The following is a 22,415-nucleotide window of genomic DNA, read 5'->3' as shown; positions in this document are numbered from 1 at the left end:
TTTTATAGCACTGTGACTGTCTTGGGACGGCCTTGGGGACCGGGAGTCTAATGTGATTGCAATGCGATCTGATTGTGTTTGTGTGCCACATTCAGTCCTGCCAAGTGTCACACATCTCGCGTCACACTAACGCATTTTAAGTCACAATACTGCATAACCGCATGTAAAAATATTGGCACGCAAATCAGCGAACTAAAAGACTGAGTATATTACCTGAATTCTTGCTTTGTTGAGTAGAATATTTCGTGAGGTACCAGGTGGCACACAGCAGCCAATGCGAGTTCTGTTATTTTTGGTGTGACTGGGCTTATTGAACTGTTTCATTTGCGTAACGTAGCGCACGCTGAGCTGGCTACCTCCCCCGGCACTAATTGCTGGGAGCAAAATCCTTACATATTTAAATGCAATTTATAGTGAAAAGTAGGAGTCCATCTTTCTCAAATAAAAACTTTTGTCTACGCTTCTCATTGAAATTCATGATTGCATCATAGACAATGTTCTCAGAGCATCAGTTGTTTCGAGAGGATCCTGCGCGTTTTGAAGAATCTCAAATATGTTATATCTTTTTGTTATCTTATTCGGGCTATGGATGCCTACTGATTAGGTCGAAGGCGGCGAGCCGTTGGATACCGAATCGGAGCCAACGTGAAGATTTGCCCCCTCCGTAAGCCCATGGTGAATGCGCTTCAAAATCGTGTTGTTTGGCCCCTTGGGAGTCCTAGGAGTGCCTACACGGATAGTACCGTGAGTTTTTTTCATATTTTTCTCACATTTAATATCCTCACGGATAGGACACGCCTTAGCGTGCGTGGACCACCGGGGATAATTGTCTTTGTCCTGAAGAAAGCTGAGCTGAATAGAGCGATAAAACAGCTGAAACATGTCGACCTACACCTTCTAAGGACACACTGGTTCAAATAATAGACCAATGCGTGTCCTGTTCACCAGTTTTTAATGATACCAACAGACCATTTAATAAAAGTATTTAGGGTACAGCTATTATCTTTTAAATAATTCACATTCACTTCACTTGAGCACTATATACTACATACTATCCCATCATAATAACCAGCTCCGCTGCAAAGCAGGCGTTGTAGCACACTGGGGGGACATTCGGTTCCCTCAGTGGAACCCAATGATGAAGCATGTCACCACCAGGTTGGTGAGTGAGGGTTCTTTTAAGAAATAAGATTTCTTCCTTCCACCCAGGATTTCCTCTGGTACTTTCTCTTTGCTCCTAAATTTTGCTTTTCTCTTTGGCTTTGTGTCTTTGGTCGCTTTGGTGAATTTTCTATATAGCACCTTTGAGTCACTCTTATGTTGTTGTAAAAAAAATATATTTTTATATCCCATGTCTTTCTAGAGAAATGTGCGCTGCTCCAACCTCCAAAAACGCTGAAAAACTTACAGTCAGTTCCAGGTTTCCTGAATTTTGGAAGAACTTATGTTCTAAATTACGCAGAAAGGGTTAAACCTCTCTACAAACTAATAAAACCTGATTTCAAATCAACTAATTGGACTCAAAAACACACAGAAATTTTGCGTTCAGTGCAAACTGACATGTTAGCAAAAACAAAGTGACAGACACCCGTCAACGTGCGCAATCTTGTAATCCAAATCATCCCAGGGAGATGCGGATTCACATACCTAACCTTTAATGAAGGTGAAAAGGTACTAATAGCTTACAAATCACACTTGTTCACACAAGCTGAAATGAAATTCACTTCTACAGAAAAGATTCTGACAGCTGTTCAAACTGCAGTAGCAAAAGAGAGAGCTCTCACTCAGGGTAAACGCATAATGATCGTTACACCTTTACCTGCCTTAGAGGCAGTAACAAAAGCGAGCATTCCAAATGCTAAGGCTTTACATCCTAGATGGATACAAACAATCATTACCATTTATAGAGCACGCTACTCACCCGTGAGGGTCTCAAGGCGCTAGGGGGGGCGCTGCTACTGCTCGAAGAGCCAGGTCTTGAGGTGCTTCCTGAAGCTGAGATGGTCCTGAGTCAGTCGTAGGTAAGTGGGTAGGGAGTTCCAGATCTTCGCTGCCAGGTAGGAGAATGATCTTCCCCCGGTGGTGGTTCTGCGAATCCGTGTGACTGGTGAGGCTGGTGAAGCGAAGCTGGCGGGTGGGGGTGTAGAAGGAGAGGCGGCCGTTGAGGTATTCGGTTCCCATGTTGTGGAGCGCTTGTGTGCGTGGGTGAGCAGTCTGAACGTGATTCTTTTGTTGACGGGGAGCCAGTGGAGGTTCCTCAGGTGGGTGGATATGTGGCTGTGGTGAGGGATGTTGAAGATGAGTCGTGCGGAGGTGTTCTGTATGCGATGGAGGTGATTCTGAAGTTTGGCGGTAGTTCCTGCGTATAGGGCGTGCCCGTAGCCCAGCCGGCTGGTGACGAGGGCCTGGATGACTGTTCTTCTGGTTTCTGTGGGGATCCATCGGAAGATCTTTCTAAGCATGCACAGGGTGTTGAAGCATGAGCATGAGACGGCGTTGACTTGTTTGGTCATTGTGAGGGAGGAGTCCAGGATGAATCCCAGGTTGCGTGCGTTGTCTGTGAGTGTCGGTGTGGTGCCCAGCGCCGAGGGCCACAAGGAGTCGTCCCAGGCAGATGGGGATGATTGTCCGAGGATGAGGACCTCCGTCTTGTCCGAGTTGAGCTTAAGACGGCTGTGCTTCATCCATTCTGCTACCTCTTTCATACCTTCCTGAAAGATTGGTTTTGGCGATGGCTGGGTCCTTGGTGAGGGAGAGTATCAGCTGGGTGTCGTCGGCGTAGGAGATGATGTTGATGTTGTGTTTTCATGCGACGGTGGCGAGGGGGCTCATGTAGATATTGAAGAGCGTTGGACTGAGTGAGGATCCTTGAAGCACGCCGCAGATGATCTCGGTGGCCGCGTCGCGGAGGGTGGGAGGTGGACTCTCTGGGTTCTACAATGGGTTAATTCTCTTGCTGCAACAGTCGTTGAATAAGTTTTTGACCCCTACTTGAAAACACAAGAATTTCTACAATACGAACACGAATGTCCTCTGCCTATTGAGATTTTGCCTCTAGAACATTACGGATGTATAATCTATACAGACAGATCAGCACAGCCCGCAATTGGGGGTAAACTAGCCTATAGTGCTGCATGCGCGATTGTTAAAGGTCGCTTGCCGAAGGTAAATTTAGACCTATGGTCACTAAAACTCAATCACTCGGGGACTGTACAGCTCAGCGAGCTGAACTACCAGCTTTCAAGATGGCGCTTGAAAATACCGATCGCAAATTCCCCACACTCATAGTGTGCGATTCGTATTACTGCATCCAGTCTTACAATGAATATCTGCAGAACCTGGTTCAAAACGGTTTCAAAGCTGCAAAAGGTGGCACAATTAAGCATAAATTGCTTTGGGAACAAGTAGTTCTTTTGCAAAAAGAACTACAAAATACTCACGTGATTCATACACTGAGTTATCAGCGTGATGGCGTTCACATTACAGGGAATTCATTGGCTGATGAGGCCGCAAAGGCCCCTTTGCAAACGGCTTCCGTAGCTGCAATCACTCGTTCAAAAACAAAAATAGACAGCGACATAATGCAAGCTGTCACTGCCTCAGTAAAAGATAGTGATAAAACACTCCCAAAAGACTTTCCAGTAAAGTACTCATATATAACTGATGCAAATAATGTTCCTTTTGCTCGAATCCCCGGAGTGGGGGATAGGGCAATCCCAAACATGGAACATAGGTTGGGACTAATGTTAGCATCACATGAAGGACTCGCCTCTGCACACGCAGGAGTTTCCGCCACAGTATCATTATTAAAACAGAGATATTGGTGGCCGCGCATGAGGAAACAAGCTAGAAACTATGTTCTAGAATGTAAAATCTGCCAAAAAATGAAAGTTTCTACAGTGAAACGACCAGAGCAGACGCCCCTTCTGATTTCAGATAAACCATTAGAGTGTTTTTACCTGGACCACTGTGGTCCCTTATAAAGGGATGGCAACTATAAATATATCATGGTCACAGTGGATTCCTGCACAAGATTCATTTGGATGTGGCCTCAGCGCTCGGTTGACGCCCGAAATGTTATAAAAGATTTGCGAGTCTTTATTGTCACATACGCAATCGGCACGCTGCATTCTGACCAGGGTCCTGCGTTTCTCTCTCGCGCTTACAAGGAGGCCAGGGCTAGTCTGGGCGTTGCATTGCGGTACTCAAGTCCATTCCATCCTGAGGGAAATACGGTAGTGGAAAGAAAAAAACGTGACATAAAGCAATCTATAACAGCTAGGGTATTAGGTTCGGGTAACGGGTGGGTCAAACATCTAATAAATGTCCAACGTAGTCTTAATAATGTGCCAAGAAATTCTCTGGGTGGAATCACTCCATATGAATTACTATTTGGTACTAGAAAGATCATCCAGGATCTTGATTGTCAAACTTCAGTGGTGGAACAGAAACCCTTTGATATCAAAGACCGTTTGGCTGTTTTGCAGGACTTAAATGAAACAAGAAGAAGTCTGAGTAACACAATACAGAAGCCAACGACCACTGAAGAAAAACCACCTGTCCCAGCAAGACCTGTCTGGATTCCAAAGATTGGGGATATAGTCAGGGAAAAGATCGCGGTGAAGACGGAATTTGGGCCTTCTTACAGAAAACCAGTACCTGTCTTAGCAACCCACGGAACAAGATCAGTGTTACTACCGCCCCTTGCTGGAAAAAAGGAGAACAGAATCGTGTCCGTCGACCTGGTCAAACCACCTCATGTGGCCGATAATAAGTAGTAGGCCCAGTGGCCTTTGATAAACCTGCAGTAAGAAAAGAAGGACTATGCAACAAAGCCATGGAACTTTTACCTCTTGAAACCTAATTAACAGTTCGTCAAGAAACACCTGTGTACAATGATATAACCTCTGACTATGCTAATATGACAAAGGAAGAAACAGCTCCAGCGATTCCGAAAAATCCGGATGCAATCCCAACAATTGACAGAACCGCCTCTGACTATTTCATCAACTTTGATACATTTTCTGAGGATCCCAGTCAACCTGAAACTACGCCAGCAAATAAAACTATCAAAGAAAAAATAACAGAACTCTTTCATCAACTTGAAAATACATATCTGGTTTCACCATGAGTGGAATTTTGGATTCTGTTAGGTGTACTTTTTCTCCTACTTTGGCTCATTCTTGTTTTAAGTTTGGGAAAGATGATAGATGGAAAATACAGTACAATGGACACAGCAAGTAAGAACATCAACTTGCTCCTGAAACCTCACAAATCATCTCATTGTGAGCGAAGAGACCTGTCATCAGTGAACCTCACAGCCGTTCCTATACCTGGTGGTATAGCATGGGACACAACTGATTATGACATTTGTGGCCCGGTGGAACTGTTGAAGATTCCACACCAGTTTAAGGTTTCTTTGAGTGACTTTGTCTCACCCAGCACATTTTCTGATGATTGGGACTTTGAAACTGTTAATAATATGATGACAGATTTAGAAATATCAGCTAAATTCACAAAACATGAATACTTAGAAGTACATCAGATTATGAACAAATGTATTGTTTTAATCATTATGGTCACCATTATTTGCACAAATCTGCAAACCCTAGAAATGTTTTTACCTATAATCAATGGGAACATTGTTTAATGCCGCCAAAGGGCAGCTCATAAACATTTTATGAAAAGTTTCCATACTTTTCAGGTTTTAATGTCACAAATCCACAAACGTTTTATTTAAAAAATGTGAATAAGACAGGAATGAAAAACATGCTGACCAATACTAAACAAATTTATTCTGCGAACGTTTATGCTCAGCTGTCTACATTAGGTTTTAACTTTTGGAAAGACAACATTGAGATAAAAACTGTCTGGGGCACAAAAGACTGGCAGGTGCAAGGTTTAAAAGCCTTGTTCAGAGCCTGCATTATCCCAGAACAAATAATGATTTTAAATGACACTGTTCAACAAACATCATGTCTTGGCTTAGCTAAAATAAAAGATTTAAAAAAAAGTCCACACCTAAAGCCACACCTGACAGTAATGGCACTGCAGATGAGGAGGTAGACGTAAAACAGATTTTACAACAGAACAGAACTAATCCTGATTGGGAAAAAATGGTTAATCTGGCCCACAGACACGAATAACTGTCAAGATAGATTCCTGAACAAAACTCAAGGGTTCAAAGTAACCAGGCCAGATCCAAGATATTCCCAGAGACAACATCCAGGGATAGTTACAAAATACAGTGTAGGAAAACTATGCCTTGATTGGCTACAGAAATCTACACTTCCAGAAATTAAACAACACTTAACTTTACTTAAAGAAGGCGTTGATTTATGAGACTTCTTACTTGGACCTCGTAAACCACGTCAAAAATGTTTCATATACGCCGGTATATACTCTGCTTACAATGAAGCATGGAAACTCACTGAAATGGAAATTGCAAAAAGGATACGAGAAATTGATCATATTAATTTAGAGAAAGCTCTCTCTGTAGTGGACAATGGGTTAACGACCCTGTCCTCCAGAATTTATTATTTGGACAGCATTGTCTCATCTGCCATTGACATAATAGAGCAGGACTTGCTAATGTTACAACATGGCCAGCCTCAATTACGTTCTATAATGCTGCTAGGCTGGACATTACAAAATCTCCGTTCAGGCTACGTGTCATGGCGTCTAATCAACACCACGTCATTGTTTACTGTATTTAACCTTACAGATAAACAAATCTCTTTCGTGCAAAGAGGAGCAGACTATACGGTGCTGAGCATAGAAAAACTAGAAAGATTACCATTAACTATTTCTGAGAAACCAGTTGTGGAGTGGATAATACATGGCACCATCACGATACCAGTGACGATTTTCCAGTTTCAGTATTCCTTAAAACACATACCAGCGGGCCTATATGAAAGGTTGGGTAAAGAATACATTAAGTTAACCTGGAATTTACCATACATACACAAATGTTGAAGTGGGGGAAAGGAGTTATTTCTTAGTGGAAAAAATTGTAAGAACTTACTAAGCGGTACACTTTTATGTCAAGGTATTAATTTACAGGGAGCCTGTGAGGGTTCTACAAATAACCTTTCTTGCCACCTGCACGGTTCACCAGCAGCAGTGATGGATCCAGTTTTTAGGCAGCTATCCAATGGTAGCTACATAATGTTGAATGATCGCAGCTGTTGTGGCATGTTGCCAGGAAAAGCCTATCTAGTTAGTGTGTAAGCCAGGGTCACTTGTTGTATGCAAGTATTGTTTCCAAAAAGCAAGACAGACAGGGAGTCGACGTTATGGCCTTCACTGAATATCTCTTCTATACGAATTGATACTTTAAGCAGAATGTAAGCCGTATGATCTGCAAGTCGCAAGGACTTCTGCGGAGATACATGCCCTATTATCAACGAACTGTCCAATACATTTCGCAGAAATGTTAGGTCGTATCTTAAACATGTCTGATACCAGTGGTATTGTACATGTATTTAAGGCAGTTTCTTCGGGACTGTTAGCACCTTTTGAAGCAGTCCTAGGCATTTTCCCAAATTACATGCACTCTGTGTTCGGCGGCCTGCCTCTCATTTTGGGACTCGTAGCAGGAATTCTATTTTTGTTTCTTCTGCTCCGATATGGCAAGTCCAGTCACCGACGATACCCAGACTACCATGGAGCATGCTCTCCTAGCCATGCGGTACCGTGACAGAATTACACAGATTCTTGGCTTGGCTCGTTTAAGAGATCTAAATACCACATGTTTTCTCTCGTTCAGACCAATCTGGCAAGATTGCATCTTATCTGTTCTACGATGCCTGCTTTGTGGAGAGGAATGCGTGTTGGACGTTTGTCTTACACTTCCATCAGCACTGCCAACGGATGCTGATGCATTACTGTTCCGGTAACGGCTCACGTGTTGTGTTGCCCCCAACGGCTGCCAATCCTGATGACGGCATTCATAGAGATCCCACCAGCGACTACAGCTAATGGTGAGGTACGTGGAACAACAGGCACACAGGAACCATCATTCGCGAACGTTGCTAATGTGACTGACGCTGACGGCGATGCTTCTCATCTTTGCACAATTGATCTACTTAATGAAGTAGTTCCACTTTCACCTACTGTGGTAGACGATTTCTTTGCGATTTGATGTTTTCTCCTGACACCGAGAATAACTTTTGAAATCTGCACACAGCGTTCCATGAACTCTGAATCTGGCCTTCGCTTTTCAAAAAACAAAACCTCTAACTTTGGAACCCTATTTTTTCTACTATTTTGATTTGACTTTTTCCAAAATTGAACTCTTTTTGGCACAAAATAATCTGCTTCAAGTAGAACTATTCTTAGAGAATAGGAAATTCTTTTTCGAACACTTCCTAAAGACAATATTTGACCTTGTCCTCAAAAACAATAACAGTCTATATATTCTGCTATGGAATGGTCTCGACCTTTTTCTTCTGTAAACCAGGAGCCATTTCATAAAAATGTACACTCATGATTCATTCAGTAAGCATTACTAATATCATACTATATGCTTAGGATGACATAATTCCTTTTATATGCGTACTGTACAAATGCTCATTTTTTGTGTGCAACCTTATCAAATGCATTTTATGTATTTTGAGTGGAATTGTAAACACATGCTTTAGATATGTTTTAGTACTTATAGTTTAGTAATGTTTCACATAATAAAGTGGAGTGGGTGTTGTATATGAATTTAGAACCCTATGTAGAAAGTAAAATGACAAACATGAACATTGCCTGCGCCATCTTGTTTAGCGAGGGCCTCTGCGTGCGCGTAAGCTACAACCATTTTTAGACATCGCGGCCATTTCGTACTCTGCTGGTCACCTATGTGTCATCCCGACCTCGCTATCATCCCCCAGAGCTCTGACTAAACCTGAACAAATGTACTGGGGGTTGTAAAACCTTGTCATCATGACAAAGCCTCGGAGTCACTTCCCGCACCAAACCTGTTTGTCCTTTCATCCTCCATGCATGGGCAAGTCCTTTTGATAACTTCTTTCACTGCACCTGGCTACTCAATCCGGTCCCAGGCACTAACCCACCCCTGCGGACATGGTTTATTACCCACACACGGCAGAGCTTGTTTCACCGATAAAGGGGCCTGATTTAATCAATGACACGAACCCTTAGATCTGACCGATCCCCGTATTTTTAGATCCTGTCGGAATGTCCAGCTGCGAGATAACTATCATCTGTTAGATCTGCATGGGGGGATGATTGCTGCTGGGTTTGTGAGGGAACTAGCCTAAGGCAGGGATTCCAAGGATGTTTAACACTGCCAATAAACTGATGCAAATGTGTATAAAAGACCGAACCACGGAGATGTAGTTAGAGCACCTCACGGTGACATCCCGGTGTCTGAAATGATGTGTTCTCCTCTGGAGTAATAAACCTGTTTCTCGCCTTCCAGTTACCAGCGCCTGCCTCGTTATTTTGATAGTTAATCGTAAGGTGAATTAGAGGTGTTTTGCACCGGGCAGCATTGGTGGTCTTAGGAGAATTGCTGCTTTTCGTCAATTGGCGCACCAAAGTCGGGGCCCATCAGCGACACGTGGGTCCGGTAGAGAGGTCCTAACGACAGAGTGAACGACTAAATGATTGGAGTGAACCTGCCTGAAAGAGACCCTCGTCTGGCTGCCGATCAACTGAACTTCACCGGTTCCGAACGGACCGCTCTCGAGTGACCTGCGGTGCTGACTGGGATCTTACAGGAACACCGCACTGATTGTTGGAGTAAGCAGACAAGCAGGTGCTGGAAGGGGAAGACGAAGAACTGTCCATACGGTCCAGGTAAGGTCGTGAAAAATTGACTTTAACTTATTTGATTGATTGATTGTTTGATTAGTTTGATCGAATACTAGTATTCCCCTTTTGAAGGTATTTGAAACATTCCCTGCCTGCAAACAACAGAGAATAGGAATATTCTCTCTCTCTTTGCAGACAGCGAAGGACGGGTAGTGCAGGCTTTTTGTCTACATTGATTGTTTGAGATATTTATATTGACCGTTAAATACGTCATGCCTGTCTTCTCTAGATTGTTTGGTAATTGTTTTGGACCGGACTGTTTATTAGAGGTCAGTCATCCGGCACCGCCGGAAGGCACCCCTAATAAGGACATGTACGTAAAATATGGATTAGTCACTGTAGCTTATAGTGAACTATGGCATAAACGCATTAGGAAGGACCGGGAAAATCAGTGGCCACTGACGGGATCTTTCGACCCCGATAAAATAGAAACACTAGAAATAGCTCTTCACAAAAAGAAAACTACGCCAGCCATGCTTGACAGTTTTGGTTTGTGGCAGAAAGAAGCAAACAGTTAGAAGAAGACATAAAAGAAAGAGAAACTGATAGAAAGGAACAAGAGTCAAAGATTTCAGGTCAATACCCTGTTAGAACGCCCTCGACTCTTTACCGCGAGTTACCAACGAAACAAATAGCAGATGACAATTTGTTATTAGGTTCTCCGATCATCTACATGCTACCTCCTTATGCCCCCACTTATCCTGTAGTACAACGTCATGACTCCCAAAGCATAGTCGAAGGCAGCACCATTGCCTTGGTCCCCATAGCCTCTGCACCGACTGAGTCTCTTGTGCCTAATGCCTCATCAAAAGACGCGTCAGTAGGAGCTGAAACAAAAGAGAAAGGGTTTCCGGGGATCCCACGATCAAGTAAAAACGATGGAGCAGGCATCGATAAAATAATTAAAACCCTCGTAGATAGGAAAGAGACCGAAGAGTACATAACCGACATATGCAACTCCTATGTCGAAAACCACAAGAGACACTTCATTGTTCGTCTCTGTTATCACAATCTCACTGCTTACGAAGAAAAGTACAAGGATGTAGGGCCCGAACGACTGATGGCTCTTTATAGGAAGGTAGATACGGGAGATGAAAATGACTGTCATGTGGCCGAACTCTTCACACTAGAGGTTCTCCGCCATCTCATAGAACAAGGACGGGTAGTTAAGGGTAAGACATCTATAATGACAGGGCCCCCAATAGAAAAAATGGATAACATGATGCCAATAAAAGAAGCTGCCCCTTATTGGGTCCCCCCTAGAGGACAAGGGAATAATGATGATATAAACCACCAGGACGCTAAAGGAAAGTGGTCTACAATTGGGTATATCAGCCATGGGACAGACAGGGAATTCTAACGCTCCGTAAATATTTGCCGGATTTACGTAAGAATCCCACCGCATTTTACACGGAATTAGGTACCGCTCTGGGATCCACCATCATGACACTCGCCGACATCGACTTATTCTTTGGGCTATGTCTGCCAGCAGATGTGTGGAAACAAATTAGGAAAATAGACCACACAGAGATGCTCGGGCATACCTGGGAACAACTCGGTGTTTTAGACAAACAGCGAAACCCTGGACAGAAACCGGTAAAAGCTATATTAGACATCCCCGACAAGATAGTACAGAAAGTGAAAACTATGATCCCAGAGAAAAAGATCGACTGGTCCATTGTAACCGTGTGCAGCCAGAAACCACAAGAGGATGTCTCGGAGTATTTCTCCAGATTTGAAACAGTGTTCTCCGATTACAGCGGACAAGACATGTCCACCGCAACCGGACACCACTTGTTTGTACAGAGTTATGTTAAGGGACTGCTACCGGAAGTATCGCAGAAACTGCAGACCAGCAAGAGCAGCTGGGCAGCCTCTAAACCAGCGGCCATCCTCCATATGGCCCAGTACTATGAACACCAGAAAAATGAAATTGATAGGGCTACAGAAAAGAAGAAGAAGGACTTGAAGGAAAGGGTAATGATAGTGCAGCTTCAAGGGGTGAATTCAGGAAGGGAGCAGTGTAGTGTAGTTCCTATATTCCCAATAGGCTCTGCGCATTAGAATAATATAAACAGCAGTGTAGACGTAGGACTGAGGTCATCTAGGTCTCTACTGACTATATTAGACTTAATTAGTTTTGCCAGCTAGCTCAGAGGTCACTAGAAACTTTCTCGAATGTTCAAGAAGGAGTTAACTTTCCTGATTTAGACAAGAAGGGATTAGTTTCTGACAACCGCATAAACATAACAACTTTGCTCCCTCAGAATAAAGAGTATATCTCTAGAGTCGTGTGAAAACTATAGACAGTTATTTCACTCAGTCAATCGTGCATACTTAGTTTCACCAGAGTGCAGAGAAATAGAGAGACGGGCGTTTTCAATAAAAGGTGTTATTTATTGAGCAGTCTTCTTTCTCATGCAAGAGAAGTGAGTTGCCACAATGGTAATACTTATCATAAAGTAAAGTGCGTACAGTAAAAGGAGTATTATAAAAGAATACTGTAAAAGCATTGAGATGGTTTCTTAGCCATATGATACTTTGAAATGGATAAAATATATTTGAATTTAAATTTGAATTTAAAATTATTTGTAAAGCGCGCTTTCACCAGCGGTTTCATGGCGCTGCAACAAACCTCAAAGAAGGGGAAGGTGCGAGAGGGTGAGGCACGGGGGAGAGAGTGGCGAGAGGCTAATTAAAAGCTTTGGTGAATAGGTGGGTCTTAAGCTTTTTCCGAAATTGAAGGTAAAGGGGGGTGGACCTCAGCTCTAAAGGCAAAGAATTCCATAGAGTAGGTGCAAGGGTCGAGAACTTAGATCCTCCCCATTTCTTCCTACGGAAGCGGGGAACTGTCAGAAGGGCTTGTGAAGCTGAACGTAGTGCTCTGGTAGGAACGTAGGGGGCTAGTTCTGATATGATGAAGGCCGGGGCCGTGCCCAGTCGTGCTTGACAGGTGATGGAAGCAAGCTTAAACTGGACACGTTCACGAACAGGAAGCCAGTGCAGTGATTTGAGAAGGGGCGTTACATGATGGAACTTTGGGAGATTAAAAACTAGCCGTGCCGCCTGGTTCTGTATAAGTTGCAAACGCCTTAAGCTATAAGCAGGGAGGCCTGCATATAGGGCGTTGCCATAATCCAGGCGGGAGATAACCATTGCCAAGATGATCATTTTCAGGGCATCAAAGGAAAAAAAATGGGATACCTTGCGAATGGTGCGGAGTGACAGGAAGGAAGAGGACACCACCGCGCTAACCTGGGAGTGAAGGGTGAGGTCAGTGTTGAGTTTAATGCCTAAGGTTTTAACTGAGGTGGATGGGATGGGGGGGAGCCAAGGGAAGGGGGCCAGAAAAGGGTGGACCAGGGACTGGATGAACCACCCGTCAGCATCAACTCGGTCTTGTCCGGGTTGAGTTTCAGATGATTGTGGCTCATCCAGTCCCGGATAAAAATCATAATAGACTGGAAGTTGAGGATGGAAGCAGGGGAGGAGGATAGGTTAAACACAAGTTGGAGGTCGTCCGCATAGTTGTACACGTCGACCTACATTTGCTGCAGTGCAAAAATTAAAGGGGAAATGTAAAAGTTAAACAAAAGGGGTGAAAGAGAGGAACCTTGGGGGACCCCGCACTGCACTCTCTGAAAGTCCGCAGAGAAATCACCCAGGCGAACGGCCTGGGTGCGGTCACTCAGGAAGGAAGACAGCCATACCAGGGCAGTCCCTCCGATCCCAGCCGCCCTGACACGAGAAAGCAAGATGGTGTGGTCAACCGTGTCAAAGGCGGCCGAGAGGTCGAGAAGGACCAGAGCCTGGGTCTGGCCGGTATCCATACCCTCCCTGAGGTTGTCAAGGACCGAAAGTATAACGGACTCAGTAGAGTGTGCGGGGCGAAAACCGGCCTGGCGGGGGGCCAAGACTCCATGTTTCTCCACAAAAGTGCTCAGGGAACTGGTGACGTGCCGTTCGAGCACCTTTGCTAGAAAAGGTAGGAGGGAAATGGGACGGTAGTTGAAGGGGACCGAGGGGTCTGCTCCGGGTTTCTTCAAAATGGGGACAATGACTGCAGTCTTCAGGGGGCTGGGAACAACCCCCTGGGCAAGAGAGCCATTGAGGAAGTGAAGAGCTGGATCCGGGCACGAGGTGAAAATATGACGAAAGATATGTGCAGGGCAAATGTCTAATGGCGAGCCAGATTTAACAAGAGGGATAATCGTGGACAGTAATTCGTTAGTCAAAGAAGAGAGGGCGTTAAGTTGTCCCTTAGGAGGAGGGCACTGAGGGTCGACAAAGGATGGGGACGGAGGGGGACGGAGGGGGGATATTGGCTTTAATGATGTTAATCTTCTCTATGAAGAATTTATTTAGGGAGTGACAGAGATCCGGGGAGGGAATGGGCTTGAGTGATGTCCTGTCGGAAAATGCCAGGTTGTGGACAATAGAGAAAATTTCCCTTGATTGATTCTCTGATGCAAGGATCTTAGAAGAGAAGTAGGCCGTTTTGGCAGCCAAGATGGCCTTTTTGTATAGGGTCAGAATATTAATGAAGTCAGATTTGAGAGAGGGACAGTAATTCCTCCTCCAGGCACGCTCTGCTCGGCGTACCGCTAATTTGGAGGTTTTGAGATTCTCATTGAACCACAGGTTGGCGTCCCTTTCTCGCTTTGAAGTTACCCGTTTTAGCGGGGCGACGGAGTCGCAACTTAAGGAGAGCCAGTGTTAAATAGCACAGGCCTGAGAGAGGGAGGATAAACCATGTAAGGTGGGGAGGGAGGAGGTTAATGAGATGGATAGTTTTTCGAGGTCCACTCGACTCCATGATCGAACCCACACGTTCTTGGGAAGCGGGGGCCTAACAGAGAGGTTAATGGGAAGGGAAAATGAGATCAGGTGGTGGTCGGACCAGGTACAGGGTGAGATAGATAAGGAGTCTACCGGACAATTCAAAGTCCAGATCTGATCTAAGATATGTTTTTTGACATGAGTGGGGGAGTGAACACGGGGTAAAAAATTGAGGGATTGGAGGCAGTCTGAGAACTCTCGAGAAGATGGACATTCTGCTGGGTCTGTGGGCCAAAAATTGAAATCACCTAGTAATAAAATAGAGCAGTTATTCACCGTAAGAGTGGCCAATACCTCCTGAAACTCAGGGAGAAATGATAAAGGTGATTTGGGGGGACGGTAAATGAGAAAGCAAGTGAGGGGGGGGTGGTAGCAGTGGTGCGAATGGCCAGATACTCTGTAGTGGCGATACCTGGCATAGGTAGTAATTGAAAGGGAAGATCAGTTCGGGCAATAACCGCTACACCACCTCCCGTCCTACCAGCAGAACGGTCGGCACGTAGGGCGTAATATGGGGCGGGGAGGGTGGCCAGTAAAACGGGGAGAGAGTCGTCGCTAAACCATGTTTCTGTTAAAAAGAGAAGATCCGGTGCGTGGAGATCCAATAGTACCGAGAGTTCGTGCGAGTGGGCCACTGCTGACCGGGTGTTAAGGTAGTAGGCTGAGAGGGACCTAGGTGAAGCTAGGCTAGTATCTCCTTTGGGGGGTAAGGGGGAAGGAATCAGGCCAAGAGAAGATATAAGGGGTTGAACGGGAGCGGGTAGAGACCAGGAACCCTGGAGACTGAGGAGTTGGGGGGAAGAGTAAGTGATAATTTGGGCAGAGTGGGGTGCCCCTGGCCCCGGTCGGTCGCGGACGGGCGCAGACGGGCTTACCTTAGGCGTGCCTTCGGCGCGCAATCGTCGCGCCCGCTGCGCCCGTCCGCTGCGCCTCCGGCAGATACACATACTTTTATGGCAAAGTTTGAGGACAGTGGGAGGGGGAGGGGGCGTGGCCAGCGAGGTGGGCGGGGCTAAGTCCCTCGCTGAGAATGGCGAATGCGAGGAAGAACGCTTCCCACTGACAGCGTCAAGTCGGCTGTTCAGGGGTCAGAAGATGCAGTGCCTGGCTTAAGAGCAAGCGTAAGTAAAAACACAATAATCACAATTTTAAAATAATATTTGGCAAGTGTAGCAGCGCTCCCGGCTTTCCGCCTCAGGAGGTGTTGTTGAAGTGGCCGCGCTCGTAATCAGCGCGCCCTTTTACCTGGGGGTGAGGGGCGTGGCCAGCGAGGTGGGCGGGGCTAAGTCCCTCGCTGAGAATGGCGAATGCGAGGAAGAACGCTTCCCACTGACAGCGTCAAGTCGGCTGTTCAGGGGTCAGAAGATGCAGTGCCTGGCTTAAGTGCAAGCGTAAGTAAAAACACAATAATCACAATTTTAAAATAATATTTGGCAAATGTAGCAGCGCTCCCAGCTTTCCGCCTCAGGAGGTGTTGTTGAAGTGGCCGCGCTCGTAATCAGCGCGCCCTTTTACCTGGGGGGAGGGGGCGTGGCCAGCGAGGTGGGCGGGGCTAAGTCCCTCGCTGAGAATGGCGAATGCGAGGAAGAACGCTTCCCACTGACAGCGTTAAGTCGGCTGTTCAGGGGTCAGAAGATGCAGTGCCTGGCTTAAGTGCAAGCGTAAGTAAAAACACAATAATCACAATTTTAAAATAATATTTGGCAAGTGTAGCAGCGCTCCCGGCTTTCCGCCTCAGGAGGTGTTGTTGAAGTGGCCGCGCTCGTAATCAGCGCGCCCTTTTACTTGGGAGGAGGGGGCGTGGCCAGCGAGGTGGGCGGGGCTAAGTCCCTCTCTGAGAATGGCGAATGCGAGGAAGAACGCTTCCCACTGACAGCGTCAAGTCGGCTGTTCAGGGGTCAGAAGATGCAGTGCCTGGCTTAAGTGCAAGCGTAAGTAAAAACACAATAATCACAATTTTAAAATAATATTTGGCAAATGTAGCAGCGCTCCCGGCTTTCCGCCTCAGGAGGTGTTGTTGAAGTGGCCACACTCGTAATCAGCGCGCCCTTTTACCTGGGGGGGAGGGGGGTGGCCAGCGAGGTGGGCGGGGCTAAGTCCCTCGCTGAGAATGGCGAATGCGAGGAAGAACGCTTCCCACTGACAGCGTCAAGTCGGCTGTTCAGAGGTCAGAAGATGCAGTGCCTGGCTTAAGTGCAAGCGTAAGTAAAAACACAATAATCACAATTTTAAAATAATATTTGGCAAATGTAGCAGCGCTCCCGGCTTTCCGCCTCAGGAGGTGTTGTTGAAGTACATATACATACATAAAAACATTGACTAACGTACTCAACTGGTGCTTCTAAGATACGCCTACCCCGGTGTACCTGACCTAAGCCTAATACTTGGGAAGGAGTAAGTAAGTTGCAGTTTAAGTTAAGTTGGTTTTTGCCAAGAATCTGAATCAAGAATTCTCTTAAGGATTTAGTCAGCTCCGTACCTTGGTAATAGAATGTAGGATGTCTTGTATCTCTCTCTCAGGACTCGATCTCCCAGCAACCCGCAAGGGTGACTGGAAACACCGGAGCTGGAATTTCTCGGCAGGAGAAAAGACAGCGTCTCTCTCAGTGCGTCAAATGGGAGGGTCGTCTTCCTTCGGCACTCGCATCAGCTGGCATCGGGCAAGTAGATAGCCGCCCTTCTCCAAACCACTGTGTGTTTGCTTAAGGCAACGTTGGTATATTTATACCTGGAAGGTGCCGAGTTTAACGTAAGGTTCGACATAAGACGTCACTAAGAACTAACAGTTCTTTCTGGACTCCAGGAGTTCTTGTGCAAATCAAAACAAAAACAGGGGGATTTCCCGGGCTGCTGGAGGCTTGGTTTGTTTAAAGAACGCGTTGTACTTTCTAGGAGTCTATGGGAGTAGCCTTGCCGTATTTGGACTGCATGGACTATGCCTAGATATGGACATGATTCCTATGCCTTTATAAGGATATGTTTTGTTATAACCACATAAGGGCATGAATCGGGGATATCTTGATTAGGGTCCTAGATAGATTCACAACACCCACTCCACGTATTAATGTCCATCATTACTTAAATACTAAGCAATACTAAACATATAACGATGCATGTGTTTTCCAACCCACCCCAAAATATATAAATTGCATTTGAAATGGTGTATGGTATATACACGAAAATGAGTACTTATACTGTACGTTTTTCAAGCAGTGTTATCATTCAGGAAATGCATATATAAATATTGGCTGAATGAATTGCGAAAATTATATTTATGAAATGGCTCTGAATACAGAAAAGAAGGTCGAGACCATTTCATCACATATTTATACAATACTGTACATGTGCTAGAGGCTGAGGTATAATATTGTCTCTAGTATCTCTAAAAATAGAAGCTCTGTTCTCTAAGAATAGTTCTACTTTAAGCAGAGTTCCATGTGCCAGAAAAAAGGCAAATATTTTGGAAATGGAAAAAATAATTTCGCTTTCAGGGGAAAAAATGTTTTCAGTAGTGTTGTTTATCAAAACTGAAGGCCGAATTCAGAGTTCAGGGAACGCTGTGTGCTCTTTGTTTTAAAAGTTATTCTCGTTGTTGGGAGAGAACATCATATCAGACAGGCTTGCAAAAAATTGGTCTACAACATCAGGTGAAAGTTCGACCAAGTTCGAAAAAGTTGAAATTGTGCATATGTGAGAATGATTGCTATCATCGGTGTCTGGATCAGCAATGCTCACAGAAGGTTGTACCTGTGTGGTGCTGCTTTCATCTCTTACTTCACTGCCACCTACTCGTAATGGTGAAGTCTCAACGAATGCCGTCATCAGAATAGGTAGCCGCTGGTGACAACACGTTGCATGAGTCGTTACCGGACCGAGCAAAGTATCGATATCCATTGGTACTGCTGATGGTAGTGTAAGACAGACGTCAAACACGCATTCTTCTCCCCATAGCAGACATCGAAGCACAGGTAAGATGCAATCTTGGCAGATTGGTCTGAATGAAAGAAACCAAGTTGTATTCAGATCTCTTAGCCGGGCTAATCCGAGGACTCTAGTGATTCGGTCTCGGTAGCGTATTGCTAGGATCGTCTCTTCCATTGTAGCTGGAGTTTTGTCTGTGGCTTGGTTTGCCATATCGGAGCAGAAGGATCAAAAATAAAATTCCTGCTACGAATCCCAAAAGAAGAGGCAGGCCGCCGAATAACGAATGCACACAATTCGGAAAATGCCCAGAACTGTTTCAAAGGGTGCCAACAGTCCCGAAAAAATTGTCTTAATTACATTTGCGATGCCACTGGTATCAGACATGTTTAAGATTTGAACTTACATTTCTACGAAATGCACGGGACAATTTGTCGATATAACCCGCCACATCATCATGGCTAGAAGGGTGGGGTGGGTAGGACAAGGGGAGAAGAATATCATGGGAGATTGTATTGTCATTAATTTCTCTGAGAAAGAAGTTGCAGAAAAACTATTTTGGGATGGGTCTCCTATTACACATAATGCAATTAGACCGCTCCCTTTGGGGTACTTTTACCCCCCGCGGGGGAGCATGAAGGCCCATTCGTATTCACAGAAGGTAGTTGGGAACAGAGTCACACCCACTCTAGGGCCATGCCATTTCGCCATGCAACACAAGAGTGGGGTTTCAATCTCTGTTCCTCAGCATTTACCATCAATCACGATACCTACACCGACATTGAATGGTAAACAGACTGAGGGTGTTCCCCTATCCAACCGTTTTGCATCACTGTCACTCCCAGATAACTCGGACTGACTACATAAGACTAAAGACACCAATCAGATCCCCCCTTTGACATGCAAGAAGATGTGTAGGATTCTCAGTTGGAATATCGCAGGCCTAAGGTCCAAGATCGAAGACGAGAACTGGCTGAGTTTTATCTCATCTTTCGACATTATATCTTTCCAGGAAACGTGGGACATAGTCAATAGGTTTGAACTAGATGGGTTTGTTCATTTTAGCATTCCTGCTATACCAAGCGTGTCGGGTAGAGCAAAAGGTGGCCTATCTATACTTTTCTCACTTAACCTGAAAGGGAAAGACAAACAGTTAGAGACTTGTTCCCCGTACTTTTTTAGTAGTAGAACTGTCAGTGACGAACTCACTCACCATTCTGCTTATCAATTTTTATAATTCCCCAGAATTTGTCAGTACAAACCAACTTATAGCATCACTTGAGGAATTTTTGGAAAGTTATAAATTAATTAAAAGTAGCTTTGAGGTTATCCTTATGGGTGACTTCAACATTCATCCTTGCCACATGGACTGCACCATGGAAGATAAAGGGGGCCCACCTTTTTCACTCCTCACGCATTTTGAGCACACTAAACATGGGGAAGCACTGGAGAATTTTTTGGCCTCCTTTAATCTTTACGAATCAAGTTGCTGCCCAATAGGCCCTAGATCCCTAACATTTACAGGGAAAGACACAGGCTCGGCCATAGACTATATTTTTATATCATCTTTTATTTTGGCTTCTATTTTAAGTTATATAGGTAGTAGACTCTATTTTTAGTGACCATAACCCTGTGGTATTAGAGGTCACACAGGAGGGGATATTAGATTTTAAAACCCCTAAAGAATCTGTCACACGTTGTGTGACTGATCTGATAATCAAAGACCAGGGCAGAAGGTTGAAATGGTCTAATGTGACCCCGATGACCTTCCTAAAAGAGTATTAGCAAAGGTCGAAGAGGAGGTTGGCATTTGCCTAGATCCTCTTGCCTCTAATAATAGCACAGTAGAGGCTTTTAACTTAATATGCCAGCAAGTAAACTACGACCTAACGCTTAAAGCTAAGCCCGGAGGGCAGAGAGGTAAACGGTGGTTTAACACCAACTGCTCCAGGGCTCATTCCGCCCTCTTAAAGGGACTAAAAGAGACACCGAGAAATAAAACAAATATAGTCCAACAGAGGAAGGCATACAAACAGGCCATTTATGCCCGGAAGAAGCAGATTAAAGAGCAAGCATGGAATGATCTCCAATCAGCTGAGGTCCTCCGGGATAGCTCTAAATTCTGGGAGGTGATTAATCACCCCTATTTTTCAGGGGTGGAGAACCACGCCGCGGAATGTGTCATACCCGATGAGCAGTGGCTATCCCATTTTGGCAATATCTATAGTCAGCCTACAACTGGCCACACGCAGGATTGCCCTACCCATACTCACACGGAGCTAATTCAAGCGTTCGACCCTGAGGATGTAGAAAAAGCCATAAATGATACACTTAAGAGCAAGGCACCGGGCCCTGATGGGGTCCCCGCGGACCTATATAAAGCGGCACCCAAATTTTGGGCAAAGATTTTGTCAAATGTGTTTAACTGTGCAAGACAAAACATGTTTCCTCAATCTTGGGCAAGATCAATAATTATACCAATCTTTAAAAAGGGCCTAAAGGGCGACCCTGCTTGCTATAGACCTATTTCCCTAATAGACTCTGCCGTTAAGATCTTGGGCAGAATCATTTTGGGTAGGATAACATCTTGGCTAGAAGGTAGGGGAATTCTATCAAATGCCCAATACGGATTTAGGCCCAAAAGAAGCACACTGGATCAGTGCCTAAATTTGCATCTGATCATTAGTAAATACACAACAGTGAAAGAAGGGGCTCTGTACATGGCATTTATGGATCTCTCCTCAGCCTTCGACCTGGTTAACAGGTCAAGGCTGTGGGGAGTCCTCTTGGAAATGGGCATGGACAGATCATTGGTGGGATTTTTAGCGGATCTTCACCAAGGACTAGAGGCCTCTGTTAGAGTCACTCAAGATGGAAGATGCACTGGACTTTTTAAATCACAGAGAGGGGTGAGGCAGGGATGCATCCTTGCCCCTCTCCTCTTCACTTTATATATAAATGCACTCGAGCCCGTGCTCTCCACCCTGGGGGCCGACGTCCCGCATGCAGGAGAGATTAACATCCCGGTCCTCCTGTACGCGGATGACGCAGTCCTATTGGCCCGTACGGGCGTGGCCCTTAACAAGTTATTGGTTTCCTTTGGGGATTTTATGACTTCGTTAGACCTGAAAATAAACACACAAAAATCCCACGTCATGATCACGGGACTTAAGGGCAAGAAAAAGAAACCCATAACTTTTAGTTGTACAGGAAAGGAAGTACAAAGGGTTTCTTCCTTTACCTACCTGGGCGTGATTTTTGATGATAAAGGAACCTGGTTCGCTCAACACAAGTCCAAATCAAATGCAGTTACCAGATCCGCTGGAGCCCTTTTGAATTTTGCCAGAAGATTGGGGTCATGCCCAATGGAAGCCATTCTTAATGTATATAATGCCAAATGCTTAGCAATCGCTACCTATGGAGCCTCAATATGGGGATACACAAACCCAGTTAACCCCTTCAGCGCTAATGACAAGGGTAACTCGTCATGGACTTTCCATTGATTTCAATGGAAAGTCAATGGAGCTCATCGAACACCCTTAGCAGCCAAGTGGTTAATATACAGAGGGCGGAAAATAGATTTTTTAGATCACTACTTTCCGTCCCCCAGTCGACACCCACTTTTACCATCCATTCAGAATTAGGCACTGGGTTTGTTTCAGACCACATAAAATCTGCCCCTGTCATCTCCTGGCTAAAAACTTGGCTAAATGAGGAAATCTCTTTAAACCATCAACTCCTCAAAGATTGCCTGGCCATGGATGGAGCCCTAAAGATCCCATGGCTGAACTATGTAAAAACTATGTTATCTCGTGTGGGACGAATTGATC

Source organism: Lissotriton helveticus, chromosome 1_2, assembly GCF_964261635.1.
Source record: "Lissotriton helveticus chromosome 1_2, aLisHel1.1, whole genome shotgun sequence".
In the NCBI taxonomy this organism is placed as follows: domain Eukaryota; kingdom Metazoa; phylum Chordata; class Amphibia; order Caudata; family Salamandridae; genus Lissotriton; species Lissotriton helveticus.
Note: the sequence above shows the minus strand (reverse complement) of the source record.